At 38.0% G+C, this 19272-nt stretch overlaps 1 long non-coding RNA gene and 1 pseudogene across 2 annotated transcripts; both read right to left on the bottom strand.

The window, feature by feature from the left end:
• On the bottom strand, positions 1-1742 carry LOC126624029 (non-functional pseudokinase ZED1-like; annotated as a pseudogene).
• Positions 1743-17335: 15593 nt separating this feature from the next.
• On the bottom strand, positions 17336-18893 carry LOC126624033 (uncharacterized). Of its 2 annotated transcripts, XR_007623964.1 has the most exons (3): positions 18608-18893; positions 18092-18268; positions 17336-17913 (listed from the first exon to the last, which is right to left on the bottom strand). It is a non-coding gene; the product is annotated as an uncharacterized LOC126624033 (long non-coding RNA). The 2 variants fall into 2 exon arrangements; XR_007623963.1 differs by having other exon boundaries at positions 17336-18268.
• Between the last annotated feature and the right edge of the window lie 379 nt (positions 18894-19272).

Here is a 19272-nt window from a genome sequence, read left to right on the forward strand (position 1 = left end):
TTTGGAATTTCTAGAGTTAATCATGATTTCTCTAGATGTTTCAATTATTAAGAAGCTTATAATTAGGCTACATAAATGATGATGTATTGAAGTGGCTATAAAAGTCATGTAGTGTTATGAGTTTGATGTGTGAAAGAAATCAGAAGAGTCTTTTCAAGTTTAAGAACCTCTCTCCTCTCCTATTAAAGTGTTTCTCTATCGCTTTTCCTCCTACACTCTTCAATTCGAATAAGTGCTCTAGCCACATCCACCATACATCGTCGGCCTTCAGTTCTACGGTCAATGCACAACAATGCCAGGTTTAGGAAATCATGCAACTGGTGTTGTAACTGGTGTCGTACTTGCACATTTCGCCTCACTTCCTCATAGATCTTTGGATCAACAATTGCCTCAAGTCGACAATGACAACCTTGAACATATGAAATCAAAGAGCCAATTCCTTCTACCTGATCAGATTCCACAGCTTTTCCTCCGGTCAGGAATACAAGTAAGAGCACACCAAAGCTATAAATATCAGTTTTGCACCACAGGTAGACAGGGTCAATGTACCCAATTGTCCCAGTCACTTCATCTTCAACATCCGATTCCACAGGAGGAATGGTTATAGAGTGCGAGAAGACATAAAGTTTGGGAACATAGTCATCATCGAAGAACAGGCAGCTGGGTTTCAGATCCACATAAATGATGTGTCCGGCAAAAGCGGTATGGAGATATGAAACTGCACTAGCAACCTGCTTTGCAATACGCAATCTAATGTTCCATGGTAGTATGATTTGATCTTCATTAGCCCCTCTTAAACTTCCATCAGGATTGAGAACTCCTTTTGCTACGTATTCATGCACTAGCACTGGTATAGGGAACTCTAAGCAGCAGCCCAAGAGTTTCAAAACATTTCCATGGTGGCTCATCTGTAATGAAATGACAATGTCACGGATAACGCAAGACCTGCCCCAATCCTCCCTTCGGCTCCCAAGGCGGTACTTTGCAAACAATAATTGATCGGCCATCTAGAAGTCCCCTGAACATTTTGTAGCCTGAACTCTTAGTTACAATGCGAGAAGGATGGAAGTTGTTGGTTGCCCTGATGATCTCATCAGCAGAGTAACAATGAATAGGATGAGATTCGCCATTGCCAGAAGCAAAGAGATCCTCTAATAGCTTTTTTAGATTCTTGTAGTACGACCACTCTCTTTCCTTCTTCCTAAAAAATGGTAGCCTTGAGAACCTGGCACAAATATATAGACACACGTATGTAACACAAGAAAAATTAATTAAACTATATATATTTTTGTTGCCATTCCCAACAACGAAAAATAAAATGTTGAAATGTAAATAATCTTCTAATTCTGTAGTGCGGTACACCTACTTTGGTACCATGTTTAACTTATGGCTAAAACTTATACTCGTAAACTTGGCTAAACAACAAGAACGAATGAGAGATTGATTTTTTCCCCATTTATGTGGTACTAAATACGTTCAACGATTAATGTTCTCGAAAAAATATTACTTCCGGGTTCAGCACATGAAATTTCGATCGAGTTAAACTTTATACAATGGTAGAAAGCACCTCGCAGACCTTGAAAAAAACATAGAGGAATTAAATCTGAAATAAGCTGATAACTTACAGTTTCACAAGTTTTGATGGCATTGTTTAAATTAAGACTGCACAACTGCGTAGATCGATCGATTTCTCCTGCAGTTTCATTTTCTTCTGCGGACGGATGACTAGAGTTTTGAAGACTTGGAAGTTTATTGGTAATGCTTTGCAAAGTCAACGATGCCTGGCCTGTTAAGAAATTACATGGTGCAGTAGGCGGTGGGCCAGGCCGAAGAAATATACATAATAAAGACAACTAATGACTTGCAAAGAAAGAAAGAAGGAATGAACTAGGAAATAGGAGGCTGTGACAAAGTCACATCCATGATACACTCACCCATCATGCAACGCAAAACACATCAACGGCCTTACAATTTCACCTTCAAACCCACCTCCAAATACACATATCACCCGAAAACCGGCATAAAGTTTCATAGAAGAAGCAGGCCTGTGCGGCTGTGCCTGCCACCGCAATCCCAATGTGATGAATTTCCAAATTCACATTTCTCTTTCCTTGTTTATCAAACATGGAAGCAATGAGAACCTAATACGCGTGCGCGCGCCCACACAGAAATGTATTTAATAGGTCAAGGACGTACAAATTATAACACAAATAATCAAAAGAAAAGGATCAAATGGATTGCTTGACTGAAACAATAACTCAAATCAAGACATGCTTATTTTGCACAAAAAATAATGAAAAACATAAACCAAAATTTGTGACATGCCCCAACCCCGATATCTCCAAATACCAGGATGGCCATTTTAACACGCGTGCAAATTATAAAAGAATAACAAATGTAAATAAAATAGATAACTTGAAATATGCAAATACAGAAACGTGTTCAGAGCAACAACAAAACAAGAATAATGTGGAAGAATTACAATAAAAATATGAGGATGAAGGAATGGGTCCTACACTGGGAAGACTCGAATGTACCTATGCGAAGGTGCGCTGACACCTGGATCGAATGCCTCGATTCTAACTCCTGAAGGGGGCGCAAAAACCAAAGGGTGAGTAGACCAAAGTTTATAATAATAATACTAATAATAGGAAAAACATTTTCTTTTTGAACATACTAACCCCCTATATTGAAAACTCATATATAGTACTACATAATAGGTTTTTCTGAAAACTCTAGCATGCCATGAAAAACATTTGTAGTCATAAAAATCATCTCTAAGGTGGTATCGAAATGCTCGAAGGCAAAACCCAATATACTCAACTAGGGGTATCATAGTCGCCTGAAGGCATAACTTGTCCATCACCCAAAGGTAAAGCTATACGACATTGGGTTACACCTGTGAAGAACATGGTAGGCCCCATCACCCAAAGGTGAAGCTGTACGACTCTGGGTTATGCTAGAGAAGAAACATATACATATAACATAACACGCCGACAATAGCCGTGGCTAGTGAAGCTCTCCGACACTTGTTTCGCCAGTGAAGCTGGGGGTATGTTATAAATATCCTTAACCGTTCCTATGGCCATAGACGTCTACATACCCGTGTTGTGTGTATGTGCTGTATGATAACCCACTAGATAAGCACAGAAAACATTTCTCGAAATCTCATAACAAATCTTCGGAGCTCTAAGGCTCAAAGCATCAATTCACAAACCTTGATAGTTCATATTCGTAAATCCATAAAATAAATCATACATAATTCCATAGAATTTCATATGATAATCCAATATTTCATAACCATTGGTAAAACGTAAATTCGAATAAATCATAATTAATGCATAAAACATAAGATTATAAAATCATGCTTTTCGTGAATACAAGCCTAATAATTTAGCAAAAACATGCAAGTTAAGCAGGGGTCCACTCACCCATATTCCGCTACCTAGAAATCGCTCGAACTAGGGAGGACAGGGTCACTTCCACCGATGCACCTAAACACAAATAGAGAGGCATTTAATAAAACTATACTAAAATGATAGAATTTGGGAAAACGAATAGCGGATTCGGATTCGGCATGCTGAGAAACCTAAAGAGGGACCTCGGGTTCCCCTACTCGTCGTGATAGGGCGGCAATCTGGTGGCCATGTGCCACCCTTTGCGCTGCCACGCACTAAGATAAGTCGTCGGAAAGTTGGCCGGAAAAGTCGTCGACATCACCGTGGTCGCCCTCATGGACAGCGGTGGAGCACAATACCTTCGGCGGAAGCGTGTGTGCTCCACACGTTGACTAAGGTTGCGCTCACGTGCGAATTCACTCGCAGCCTACACGCCAACTATGGAAAGGGGTTTCAGACTCGGATTGGGTCAGATCTGGGCTTAGGTCTGATGGGTTGGACTGGGTTTGCTGGGTTGAGTTGAGTTAGAGTTAATGGGCCAAGGGTTTTGGGCCTAGGTTACTGGGTTAAAGGATTTAGGCCTAGATATTAGGTTAAAGGATTTAGGCCTAGGTTATAAAATTGGGCTTGGGTTAGTAGGTCGCATGGCCCAAAGGTTTGGGCTAGTTTTGGGTTGCGGGTCGGGTTGACCCGATTGTGTTTTGGGGTCACCGAACCCAACGAATGAGAAAGCTGGACTTTTGGACGGAAAACTTCCCCGGCTCCATTTTAGGGTCAAAACTCCACCATTTCTAGTGATTTTTCAACCAAAATGAAGCTAAGGAGACATGGATTCGAATCGTACCCTTAGTTTCCTTGGCTGTGGCCTTAGTTTCCTTGGCTATAGCCTAATTTCACCCCAAAAAAGGCTAGAAAGCCGCTAGGTTCCTTGTCGAAAACTGGAGAAGGTTTCTCCTGAAATGTTTTCTACATCTACATGCGTGATTAACTCCTAAACTACCTTAATCCAACACAAAACACAATCTATGTGATTCCATGGGTTTACCTTGGTCGGAGATTCAAGAAGCTTGCCAAAGTACAACGAGGTGATTCCACTGTGTTCCCTTGTACAGAGAGAGAAGAAGTCGGAAGAAGAAAGAGTTGGGAAAATTTGAGGCAAAAAGGGTCATGGTGGTGAGGTCGTTGTTGTTGTTGTATGTATGCATGGTTATGTGTGTATGGTGCTCGGGAATGGAGAGGGAGAGAGTTGCAGAGAAGAGAGGTGAGGGAGAGTTTGAGAATGTTCAAGAGGTTGAGGGAGGGAAGGACACGGGGAAGAAATGGGGTGTGGGCCCCACGAGCCACCAAAAAATTATCTCTACTAATTAATAAAACACTCATTGTCAACCAAAACCTTATGAAATTACCAGTTCAGCCCTCTAATTAAAACAGAACACGAATAAGAAATATGGGGTAAAAATGTAATTTCACACAACCAAAATTTGCTGTTTTTTTTTTCAAAGTCTCACCTACATGTAATCCTAACATATCTCTAATTAAAAAACAAAAAAACAAAAAAAAACTTTCCACTCCCACATTCTCTATCACTCTCTTCCTCTCTCCTATTTAAAAAACAAAAATAAAAAAATTTCTCACACACTTTGTGTGTGCCCATATGGTAGTAAAATAAAATAAATATCCCACCCCAAAATCTAGAATAGTGAATTGACTATTTTGCCCATCGAATTCAAAATTCCGTAAAACGTTCATCGTAACTCCAAATTCGATTTCATTTACTCCTACATGTTCGTAGCAACAAGTACTTCCCGAATAATTAAGAGAAAAGTTCCTACATATCATAGAACGAAAGTCAACATAAGTCAACACTTTCTTCGTTAGGGGCATTTTCGTAAATTCATATTTTAAAAATTATAAAAATCATAACAGTTGGGGACTGGTCGTTACAACTTGCAAGATTTTGGATGGCATATTGTTTACTTTCTCTTGTGTAGAATCTAGGCCCTCAATATATTTGTTGATATCTCAACCGAGTCCAATACAGGTCTTATATGCAAGCACATGTAATTTACAAGTCTTCTTCCCTTGCACATATGCACTGAAAGCGCAGGTCAACGATAAAACCATTTTATTGACTTTAGCCATATTTACATCTACGCCCCTAAATCTAAACTTTCATCTCATATTGTATCCTTGATAATCAAAATGTCTCACTTAACTCTGTAAGTTCTTACTGCGTGTGTCATCTTACCGTATACTATTAAATTTTATTAAATATTTGTTAGTGGGCTGACATGACATGCTTATGATATACTAAAAAAAAAAGTTAGACTAAACCAAGATAAAGTCATTTTATAGACTTTAGCTACGCCCTTGAATTTAAACATTCACCTCATATTGTATCCTTAATAATCAAAATGTCTCACTTTACTCTGTAAGTTCTTACTGCGTGTCTCATCTTACCATATACTACTAAATTCTATTAAAATATATGTTAATGCGTTGAAATGACATGCTTATGATATACTAAAAAAAATGGTTAGACTAAACCCAAAATATATATATATAAACTAAAAGAAAAGGAAAAATGCAAGTTGCTAACCACTTCCCGATTGATCCAGATCATCAAGCTTAAAGAACCGTAGATAGAGGCTCAATCCCCGATAGAGAAACTTAAACTTTATTGGAACCCAATAAATCTCTTTGTAGACATTGAAATTTCGGTGAAATAAATGTTGACCATTGCATTACATTGGTAGACATTGAAATTTCGGTAAAATAAATGTTGACCATTGCATTAAAATGACAACATCCACTCATTTCACCTACATCATACACTTAATTCACCTACAACAATCCACCCAATTCACCTACAACCTCCACCCAATTCAACTACAACAATCCACCCACTCCACCTACAACATCCACCAAAACAAAAGGATGGTGGTAATTCATTCTCAAAGCCTATAAATAGGCCTCTCCATCAAAGGATCAACGAGGAAATTTACATACATTTTCTCTACTCTCAAGCAAATCCCGAAGGATCAAGAAAGCCCTCTTCGTTCTTCGTGAAATCCTCCTTCAAGATCAAGCCCCAACGACCCTAGAAGAACTTCCACCAATTCAAGATCAAGCCCCAATGGCCCTTGAAGAAAGTGTTCATCATTCATCAATCGTTCATCTAGGATCAAGCCCCAACAGCCCTTGGATCAACAACACAATCTGCAAATCTACGTCTTACAAAGATTGAATTAGAAGCTAAATTTGTAGAAGAGATTGTAACCCTTAAATCATTAATACAAATATTATTTTGTACACGTGTTCTTGTCTCATTCATTGTAGGAATTTCCATGTTTACACTCTTTTCCAACCCACCCGGACCAACTCGAAAAATATTCTTGAAATATCTCTCTCTCATCCAAAAAAAAAATAAGGGGAAGTTGTCAAAAATGATCAATTTTCTTAATCTTGGGATTGAAATATATAGGACAAACCGGTAAGGACGACCCTGGCCCAATGCCACCAAGGCGATTGTTCAAGGCCAAAAAAACGAGGGGCACAAAAAAAAAAATTCAGTTGTTTCATATATATATAAGGGTTTTGTTTTATTATTGAGATATATAGCAAATGTCCATAATAAATAATAACATAATTAAATTGTTTGACTTTTGTGTCCTTGCCCACCCAGGTTCAATTCCCTATCTCAACATGATGGGGGTAGTTTCACTTTTTAATTTTATTTTTCCTTTTTCTTATTCTTTCATGTCTACTTTAATGACACATTTACTAATCCGTAATCAGATTGAGAGGAATTGAATTGACGAGGAATTTGAATGAGATGGAATCATAATCATATTCCTATTAAAGTTGTTTACTAAAATTGTATGGAATCGGAGTACAAATGATGCATATTCTATATAAGTTGTTTACCAATTCACATGAATCGGAATCAAAAGCAGTTTGAATACTAAAATACCCTTGTACAAAATAGATTACAAAAATTCATCTTTTTTCTTTCTTTCTATCTTGGTTTGGACCCTCTGCAGAAAGACAGGTCCTCTGCCATAGTTGTTGATCTTTCTTTCTCATGGGTTTCGTTTACACCATTCATTGCATGCTTCTGGTTTTCAAATATTAGCTTAATTCAATCTCTCTGGGGCTCTGGATATTTTCTTGTAGGTCTAAAATTTTGCTTTGTTGGTTTAAATAAATGGCCACCAATGCATCTAGGTTCTTCACTGCTCCTACAGTTCCGACCTCGAGGAGGAAGATTCAACAGTCAATACGCATTAACGCATGCCCTCTCCCTCCTCTCCTCGCCCTCTAAAATCCCCATCTCCTTCTGATTCTTTTTCTCTTCTGATTATTCTTTCTTCTTCTTCTTCTTATTCCTCTTCTTCCAAATAACTAATTAATTTCAAATATTTATTTATTTATTATATTGGTCCTTTGTCTCTGTCTCTCTCTTATGTTTGCTTCTTCACTGGGTTTTGATTTGAAACCCGAATGCGCTGGGTGCTATGCTACTGGAGACTAGGGAAGGAGATGAGGGTATATTGGGTAGAAAAAACTAATTTCGGATTGAGGTTTTCTTCAGGAATCCAAATACCACCTATTGGTTAGTAATCCAATTCCAAACAAATCAGGGATCTGATTCCTATTTTTGGTGGGCCCCACATACAATTTCATTCCCCCAATTTACTAAAGGATGTGATATACACACACCCCTTTTTACTTCTCTCACATCCTTTTAATTTTTTGCAGTCGGATCGGATGAATTGAAGAAGATCAAATGACAGAAATTAACAAGGGGTGTGGAAGAAGTAAAAAGGGGTGTGTGATAGCACACCCCTTTAGTAAACACATGAATCATTTGGAATGAATGCAATTCCCATTCCTCTCACTCTATTCCCCTTATGTAAACACGCCCTAAATAACAAACAAACTTTAATTAGGTTATTAAATGTGGCATTTCCAATACTTGTTTTTTGTTTTCAGTTTGATTTTACTTGCAAAATCAGGTTCTAGTTTGTCTAAATATAAATTAGTGTTCTTTTATTTTTATTTTTTTATCTATTGATAATCTTTTCATGTTGAAGTAATAATGTATTCTGTTATAAACTTAGTATTTAAGTGTGATTGTGTTCTTACAAACACAACTCTCTCTATTTTCTCTCTATGTGCCGCCGGCCCTATCTCTCCCGTAAAATAAGCCACAACACGTTATTAGCACGTTCTTATTGTTGCACTTAAGAATCTGACATGAAAATTATTCGTCTTCAATCAGTGGAGTATTACTTTTCAGTTATTTTTAATTGGTTAAATTTTGATTTTATTGGTTCATATACTTTTATTAATTCAATTCAAAATTTTTTGTGTTGAACGGGACACAGCTTGGGAGATGAAAAGCCAAAATTGAAGAATAATTTTCAACATCAAACCAGTTCATCAATATCATCATGCAATCAGGTTCTTCCAAAACAACAATTTTTTATCTCGATATTTTTATAGCCCTGATAGCCTAAACATTCACCATAATACATTACTTAACTTTACCTTTTTCGAATTTTAGATTCTACATAAATTATGTACGCATGATATTCATAGTTGTTGAATTATATGAATTGATATTGCTATGGATCATCTTGAATATATGCTCATGCATTAATTGTATAGTTTGATTATGCATGAATTGAATTGAATTGAATTGAATGATAAAAAATTGAAAATTAAGGTTTTAGAACCCACACTGTGTAACGGCCTCGAGTTGCGTAACCGACCCCCGGGCCTAAGCTGGAGCCAGAAGCTCCAAGCCTTTGGAACCCAGACCCACGACGTTGTTTGGACGTCGTCCACCCACCCAAAATCCCTACGTTTTTCACGGCGTCACACGCATGGCCCACAACCATGACTAGCCACCACGACTGGCATCTCCGATGACCTGCAGTCGTCACTGACCATGATTTTGGCCAAGATTCGTATGAATCTCCACAAATTTCAAAGACCCCAATTCAAATCTGAGGGTTTTTGGTTAATGGACGTAGAGATTTTTCTTTATCCATCAACCGTCGAGGTTCCACGTCAAACTCGTGACTCGCTCTGAGTTGGGTTGAAACCCGAGCCCAATTAGGCCTTGGTTTCTTCTTGGCCTAGAAAAACAAAGTTTTTTCCTTCCTTTGGGCTTGCCTATAGCGGCCCATTGCTTTGGCTCAACTTGCGTGACATTACCCGTGGGGTTATGATGTCTCAGTGCATGCAAAGCACATGATCATAGCCCCATATGGCTATGTTGCTCCCTTGCAACGCGCCACACCAGATCACAACCACACGCTGGTGCATCCGTGCTTGCTAACCACACGATTGCTGCCCCCGTTAGGATGCTAGATCTTACCCAATTTTGGGCTGCTTCCTAACTCTCAGCCCGTGACCATCTTTTTCATGGTTTTTAAAAGCCCATCAAGGCTTTGGTCCAATGCTTTGGACCACTAATTATATTGCCTATTTTTTTAGGCCTTATGGGTTTCAATATTTTAGCCCAAACTTTAATTTTGGCCCGAAGTTCAAATAATTAATTCAATTATAATCATAAGCCTCAAAAACGTACTTGTATATATTTGTTGCATATTTTTGTATATACATGAGTTTGTTTGTTGAAACTATGAACCTGAAGTTCATAAACTTTTCTCGAAAAAAATTAATTGAATGGGTTTAAGTTTTTGAACTTTTATGCATGTGACTGGTTCAATTAATTTTATTTCTAGGTATGACTAGTGGGAAAGTTAGTTGTCTGGCAGATAGTGCAACCATGCACACCATTTTGCGTGAACGCATCTATTTCACTAACTTTGTACCTAAAAATGCACCTCTGATAACCCTCTCAGGCCCAATGAACTTGATTGAAGGATACATAAAGCCCAATATAATGTTGTCCAATGGCATAATTTTGACTATTCAAGACACTTTATTCTTCACGTTCCAGAGGAACGTTGTTGGGCGTTAAAGATATTCAAGACAATAATTAGACAATAACTACCACACTGAAACCTATGTAGAAAACGGAGTTGAATTTCTATGCATCACTTGCTATGAATATGGCCAGAAGCGTATTCTAGAGAAGATGAGGTGCATCTTGAGTAGTCTGTATACTACAACCATACGCCCTATAGGGAGCCACTATGTGGCCAGCCCTACCTCAGAGACCGCGCATGAAATTACACTTTGGCATGATCATTTGGGTCACCCTGGAGAAACATCGATGCGCCGTATCCTCAAATCAACACACGGGCATCCATTAAACCGAAGTTTAGGTTCGATTCAAGGAATTGCATGTCAAATATGTTCTATGGGAAAACTTATTATTAAGCCTTCTTACAATAAGATTCCTTCTAATCCTCATATTTTCCTACATAGGATTTAGGGGGACATTAGTGGACTGATTCACCATCCTTGCGGACCATTTAGATATTTTATGGTATTGGTTGACGCTTCCACACGTTGGTCACATGTGTGCTTGTTGTCTATAAAGAATGCTGCCTTCTTTACACTGGTGGCTCAGACTAACAAGCTCAGGGCTCACCACCATGATTATCCGATCAAATCTATTTGATTGGATAATGTTGGATAATTCACATCTAAAACTTTTGATGATTATTGCATGTCGTTTGGGGTTTAAATTGAACATTAAGTACCCCTTGTTCATACGCACAACTGCCCGGCAGAGGCATTCATTAAGCACTTACAAATGATTGCTCGATTGTTGGTCATACATACCAAGCTCCCGATCGCTGCTTAGGCCCATGCAATAATGCATGTAGCCATGTTGGTTCGCTTGAGGCTTGTTGCGACCCAACCATATAACGTCTTTCAGCTATGAACCAGACATATCGTATCTGCACATTTTTTGTTGTGCGGTCTATGTGCTGATTTCGCAGTCCTTATGTACAAAAATGGGGCCTCAGTGAAGGATGGGAATCTATGTGGGATATAATTCTCCTTCAATTATTCGTTATTTAGAACCTTTGACAGGCGATCTTTTTACCACTTATTTCTCGGATTGTTACTTCTATGGGACAATCTTCCCGTCTTTAGGGGGAGATAAGAATGTCACCGTTCTTGAAGAACAACGTAAATTATCATGGATGACTCCCAGTTTGTCCCATTAAGATCCTCGCACTAGTCAGTCTAAAACTGAAGTGTAACGCATATTAGATCTTCAGAATTTAGCTCAGAGCATGCCAGATGTTTTCACCAATTTAGCGCGAGTGATAAGATCACATATTCTAGCTGTGAACATGCCGACAAAGATGGATGTACCAAATGTATGAAGGACTTCCCTCCTAGAAACTCGGGACACCACCTTGGCCAATCTACGTACATTAATGGCTAACCAATCTTTTACCGTTACACAAAAATGTGGCAGACCTATTGGTTCAAATGAATCACACCCTTAAAAGAGGAAACCTACGGAACATGCTCATTTTGAGCCTAACATGAATCTGACTATCGCTTACTTATTCTATCTAACTCATAAGGAAATTCTAGATTACGAAAGCATCCTTGAAGAGACGAATCCACCTGCCGAGAATCACGAGATTTATGTCCTTTATACTAGTTTGGATGATGTTTAGTGTATAAATGAGATGATAATCGACAATGCATTAGCATATGCAGTAGCTACTAAGATCATATTGAGCAATGACATTGAACCCTGTTTCATTGATGAATGTCGACGTAGAACTGATTGGTCAAACTAGAAACAAGCAATCCAAGTCGAACTCGATTTGCTTGTGAAACGTAAGGTGTTTCACCTTGTAGCTCCTACTCCTCTACATGTGAAGCCCGTTGGCTACAAGTGTATTTTCGTTTGGAAGCGTAATAAGAAGAACGAAATTGTGCATTACAAAGCTCGTCTTGTTGTGCAAGGCTTCTAACAATGCCTCCAAATTAACTATGACAAAACTTATTCACACGTTTATGAATGTGATTACTTTTCACTACCTTATTAGTTTGGTAGTTTCTGATAAACTAAGTATGTCGTTGATGGACGTAGTAACTGCGTATCTCTATCGGGATCTTGATATGAAAAAATCCCGAATGACTTACATTGACTGGATCAAATATTTCAAAACCCCGAAGCACGCTCTCAATTCGGCTGAGGCATTCATTATACAGTTTGAAGCAATCCGGAAGAATGTGGTATAACCCTTTGAGTGAGTATTTGACTAGTCAGGGATATGTGAACAACAAACTATGTCTTTGTGTGTCCATTAAGAAGTCACATTTCGGTTTTGCGATTGTTGCAGTTTATGTCAACTACATGAACCTCGTCGAAACTCCTAAAGAGCTCGAGAAAATTGCCTCGCACCTGAAGTCAGAATTTGAGATCAAAGATCTAGGAAAGACTCGACATTGTCTCAGTCTCAAGATAGAGCACATTCAGATGGAATCTTAGTACATCAATCGAACTACACCAGAAGGTGTTGCGCCACTTTAACGAGGATAAAGCAAAGTCTTTGAGTACTCCTATAGTCGTTCGATCGCTAGGTGCAAAACAAAATCCCTTTCGTCCGAATAAGGGTGATGAAGAAATTTTGAAGCCTGAAGTTCCTTATCTAATCCGCACAAGGTGCGCTCTTAAACATGTTATGTCTTTACCGTTAGAGGCAACACAATCTCTTAGAGTTCAACTAAACAGGCCTTAGTTGCCACTTCGTCTAACCATGCTGAAATTCTCGCCTTACACGAAGCAACTCAGGAATGCTTCTGGCTGAGAGCAGTTGTAGGCCATATTCAACGCTCCTGTGATCTTTATCCAGTCATTGACTTCCCAACAACGATCTATGAAGACACATAACATGTATTAAACAACTCAGGAAGGGTTACATCATAAGAGACAATACCAAGCACATTGTGCCGAAGTTTTTCTTCTCACATCAATAGCAAAAGCATCAGAAGATTGAAGTCACGCAAAATCATTCACAAAACAATCTAGCTGATCTCTTTACCAAATCACTACCGAATGTGACGTTTTAGAAGCTTGTTCAAGGAATAGGTATGCGTAAACTTTCTAAGTTGTAACATTGTTAGTTCTCTTTGGAATTATGTCAAACTCATGGGGAGTATCCTAAAGTATACTTACTTGATCTTAATGTACTTTTCTTCCTTACGATTAGGAGCATTTTTTCCACTGGTTTTTTGCTATTTAACGAGGTTTTGATGAGGCACCCATCTTGGGTTGATCATATCTCTAATGACGTCACGTAGACGTTTCATTGGACTATGCATTTTCTCACGCATTTTTCCTTAGACTATGGATTTTTCCCCTACTCGGGTTTTTACCATAGCCATAGGGTTTTTTGTGAGACTTTAGTTTCTTATGCAAGTTCCTACTTTATTCTGAGACTAGTGTGTTCCCATAATCAGTGTCAACGAGTAGACTTCCTCAACTCTACATGATGCCGAATCTACTTGAGTATTTACACACTTAAGGGGGAGTGTTATAAACTTTGTATTTAAGTGTGATTGTGTAAATCCTAAATTAGATTTGATTCTAGTTATTCTTCCCTATTAGGACTTGTATTCCTTGGAGGAGAATGATTCTTCCCTCCCTTATTACTATAAAAAAAGGCACTACGTAGAGGGCATAACATATCATCTACACAACCCTGCAAACACCTCTCTCTCTCTCTCTATTCTCTCTCTGTGCTGCTAGCCCTCTCTCTCCTCGTCAGATAAAATAAGCCACAACATATTCGTTGTTCTTTTTTTTTATTGAACAAAGTGTTGTTATTGACAATCCAAAAATATCAACCTACACTTTTTTGTATAATTTTTCCCTTGTGATTTTATATATTTGGAATGAACCATAACTTTTCATGAGAGCTCAAAAAATAAAACATAGATGAATTACTATATGTGCCCTTTGGTAGTAACAATTTTTTGTTTTCATTTGTTGCTTACATATAGAAATTAGAGATCTTAAATATGAAAATTTGATTTCAAAGGTCTCATAATGTGCAAGTGTCTTGTAGATCGGTTAGTTAAGAGTGTTCCCTCATCGTAGTTATGATGAGTTTAGTGTTAACTATCGTATCATTTGTCACAAAAGGTCATAATGTGAAAATGTCATTTTCTTTAATATTCAATGTACAATATACAAATACTAAGATAAACAATTATTTTATGTGAAGTTATGTTAGGGCATATTTTTCAGTGTCGCCTAAGGCCTCAAAAAACTCAAGACCGACCCTGCAAACTGGCCATGCACACCGTACACAAAACTGAAATGACGAAAATACCCACATATAAATTGTAAAAAACTCACAAGTGATGACGCCATTACTGATTTCGAAGAGTGAGTTGTGAGATCTGGGTTTTTGGGTTAGCTCAAATCTGTGAGCATATCATATGCATGTCGTGTGCATGTCACTGAAAAGAGATGATTTTTAGTGGGATTTCCATAATTTAGGTTCAGGTCGAAAATTTGTAAAATACTGACTCGTCAATTGCACGATGCATGTCCATAACAAAACCGATTTGTTGCACATATCATCCATAGCTTTATTTTGCGGCCTCAATGGCGACGACGCCGCCGTGACCAACATCGAGTTCTTTAACTTTTCCCAAAACCAGATTTGCCAAAACGGAAGCAAAGTACTCACCATATTCGTCAAAGATTTGCTCCAAAACTCTCACGCTCGAAGATTCCCTCCAAATATTGCATCAAGATGAAGAAACTTAATTTCTCACAGTAAAAACAAAAATCTAAAATTAAAAAATTGAAAGCTCTGACCTTTGCCGAGACGCTTGAATTCCAGAAAATGGCCAATTGTATCAATAGGACAAACGGTAAGAAAAATAATAGGAGAGAGACAGAGAGAAGAGAGAACCCCTTTCTGATTTTGCACCCATTAGAAACCTCTAGGGATGGTTTATTCTTTTGCACCATCAAAAGCCTGCTGGTCTTTGGTAATTGTAAGGACCCATTTCTGGCACGAATCACTAATAAAGCCTGCTGCACAAAACCGGCCATGCATAAGAACCCATTTTCTCGTATATGTTCTCTCTCTACAATATGAGAAATGAAGGGATAACCTATTTATATGAGAGGATAATTTGGTAATTGTGTAAGTTCTAGAAAAATCCTATTTCTATCATATTGTTACGCATGTTCGAAAAATTCTATGTTAGTTCTAAGATTAAGAAAAATGATCATTTTTGGCAATTTCCCAAAAAATAATGATTCACATGGAGAAAAATAATTTTTTGTATCAAACATAACAATATTGTGCCACTTAGTATTATAATCTCATGGTATTTCTTTTCAATTGTAAGTGAGAGGTTTTAAATTCGATTCTCACCAAAAGTAAATTTGAACTAATTATTGCTAGCCTATTGTGAGGCTTAACCTACCCCCACTCCCTTAGTGTAGATAACATGGCTAGGTGTTACATCTCTACGAATGAGGGGCTTAGGAAGATGGTATAGAGATAAACGTAAGGGCATTCACAAGTTGCTTTGCATACACAGTTTAGTTTTCCATGGTAATAAAGATTGATCATCATTTGTCACTGTTAGCAATATACAAATGAATGGTTGAGTAAAGAGATATACAAATGAATGTTAATGAGGTAGCTACATGTTTCACAATCTCTCTGCTAAACAAATACAAGTAGGGAACCGTATAATGTTGTGTTGAACCAATGTATATCCCCTTTTAAGACAATCAGTCTGGACAAGTTAATCTAGCAATGCAAGGTAGATTTCTCAATTCGTACAAGTTCTTTGGCTACATCAGTCATGCATGGCCTTGATTCCCTTCCGTCCTGGGTGCACAACAATCCCAGTGCTAAGAAAGCTTGCAATTGCTGTTGTGCTTGCTCATCTGCCCTTACCTCCCCAAGGATATTACCATCCACATACGAAGTGAGGTCTTCTACGGCCGCTGATTTATCCACATCGACGTCCCCAATTTTTCGTCCCATCAAGAATACAAGTAAAAGCACACTAAAGCTATAAACATCAGTTTTTTTCTGTATTGTAACAAGTTACGATGTAGGTAGGGTCAGCATACCTATATGTCCCTTTCACTACATCTTCAACATGAAATTGCTTAGGAGGAATCGTTATGGATAGTGAAAAGTTGGAGAGTTCGGGAGAATAGTCTATTGAGAGTTGTCCCACATTGGTAAGGAACAAGATCTGCTATATGCTTATATGATATTGGGATACTCCCCATATTATCAATTGGTTTTATGGTGGAACCTCAACTTTATCATGATATCAGAGCAAGGTTGTCCACGTGTGAAGCCCAAATGCCACACGAGAGTTGTCCCACATTGGTGAGGGACAAGGTTTGCTATGTACTTATATGATCTTAGGCTACTCCTCATATTGTCAATTGGTTTTATGGTGAAATCTTAACTTTATCATAATCATCGTCCAAGAAAATGCACGTGGGCTTTAGATCCCTATGAATGATGGGCCTGGGAAAGGCGATATGGAGATATGCAAGTGCACGAGCTACTTTCGTTGCAATTAACTCTAAGCACCAGCCCGACAATTTCAAAGCATTTTTGTGCGTACCGATATGATAATATCACGAATGGCCATGGAGCTTCAACTTCACTGGGCCAATGCAAGTACTTGTTGTTCACTCCCTAAATCCGCCATGGTGTCTTGCGGGCATGCCGGGGATTTACTTCACATACGAGATTGGTGGGGTGCGGGCGTGCCACTACTAGATGCTGTTAGTAGACGGGATTTGAATGATTGAGGTTGCGCCTGAGTTTGACTTCGAACCAAGAGATTGTGCCATTGAGTGGGAGTTACTCAAATTAAGGTTCTTTGTTTGCCTTAAAAATAAGGACTTTACTTATATGGAGAGATAGAACAATATGTAAATGACAAGGTTGCTTGGAAATATAAATGACAGAGGAAAGTGACTAAAATTGCAGATTGCTTGTAATTTATATGGCTGGAAATGAGTACATAAAAGCTACAAATGAGATCGATACCGCAAGTGAGCAGCAGAGCTAATAAACAAGAAAGGCAAAGGATGCTTGGCTAAAAATAAATGTCTATAAGGAAGTTGATGAGCTAATTTGAGTAGAGTTTTGATTGGTTGTTTTGAGTGTCCATAATCCTTGTGCATCTGCTCCTTTTTATAGAGGTATGGAGGAAACCCTCTTGCTGAGGTTTTGTACTTGCCCGAAAGAAGCTTGGGCAACTTTCATTTCCTTACTTGGGTGGCTTGCATTGCTTTTGCCAACTTGCATGTAGAAACAATATTGTATCTCCACCACATGTTTTTAGCACATGTTTTCCCACTTGTAATAAACTAACATTTAAAAAAAGCAACTTGGCTTCTTTCACATATTCTTGCCCGAAAGCATGCATGGTGACTTTCCATCCACTTGCATGAAAAAGCATGCACTTGTCTTGATTAAACAATTCTCTTGGCAAACCTCCACCACCCAAATAAATGGGAGAAACAATATTATAGTGTCAAACCCCTCCACTTGCAACCAAATATATTTCCAAGTTAGCTTTCTTGCACATTAATCCTCCAAATGCCATATTTTACCCAAATTGCCCAAATAAGTAAAAATGGTTATATTTTGAGTTTAAACACTTGTTAATGATTATTGACCGGTCATCTAGAAGACCTCTGAACAGTTTAAAGGATGAATACTCACTTATAATGAAAGAAGGATCGAAATTGTTGGTTGCCTTGACTAGCTCATCAGCGGAGTAAGTGCGAATAGGACTTGATTTGCCATCACAAAGCAATGACATCCTCTAACAAGATGCTTCCATTCTTCAAGAATGAGCTCTCAGTTTCCACCATTCTTACACATGGAAGCAAGGAGAACCTGGTATAAATATATACATATTACACAGTATAAATTGGTAAAACATAAACACAAAGGATAAATATAAAATAGGGAATTGTAAATAATTAATCGCTCTCGGTTCTTAAGAAATTTTCAATTTTCTTTAGAAGTTCAATGAAATCTCAGCTTTCAATTTTTCTTTGCCTCAAATATTTAAGGTTCTCATTACTTTGAGTGTAAAAGAATTTAATTGAGTCTTCAATTAGTAAAAAATCACTGAGGTTGGATTAATATTTTACGTAATATTGCAATAAAGAGAAAATAATCAAAAGCAAAATCTCATGTTTAAGGAAAGTACCAGAGAATCAACGAACTTACAAGAATTTGGATGGCATCGTTTACATTTTAATCTCTCTGTAAATTATCAGTCAGGCCCCTTAGAACTGGATTCAGATTATGCCATTTAAACAGTAATTGATCGATTCATCAACCGAGACCACTGCAATGGCATTGGAATGTGCAAGTAGAGCAGCAGTTCAAACAGCCCTGTTTAGAATCACATGCGGTGGGAATGGCTTCGGAACAAAAAGGAAGGAGATAGAAAATTACTGTTGGACGAAAAAGTCAAAGAAGTTAGCTAGGAAAGAGGACATTTTGCCCTACTATTAAGAGTCAAAGAAGTTAATTAAGAAAGATGAAGCAAATGTTTTCAACTATAAAGGGAAGAAAGAGCGTTTCAAGACGCGTAAATGGTTTTTTTTTTTTTTTTTTAAGTACATCGATATTTTTACATTAAAGGGAGGAAGTTTGACAAAGTCACACAATGAACAGCCTAATTTAGTATCGAATTCATTATCCACGAGATTCTAACCTAAGACCTCTCACTTCTAAATAAAGAGAAATACTACCAGACCGTAGTACTGAGTAATGTTGTTTATAGATATTTTGCTTCCACAATTAGTAGGCAAATGGTATATGCAAATAGGACATGGATTGTCTGCCCTCCCACTTTCGGTGCCCTTCTGTTTGTGTGCTCACGGTTA

The sequence above is a fragment of the Malus sylvestris genome, chromosome 5 (genome assembly GCF_916048215.2).
Source record: "Malus sylvestris chromosome 5, drMalSylv7.2, whole genome shotgun sequence".
Classification (NCBI taxonomy): Eukaryota; Viridiplantae; Streptophyta; class Magnoliopsida; order Rosales; family Rosaceae; genus Malus; species Malus sylvestris.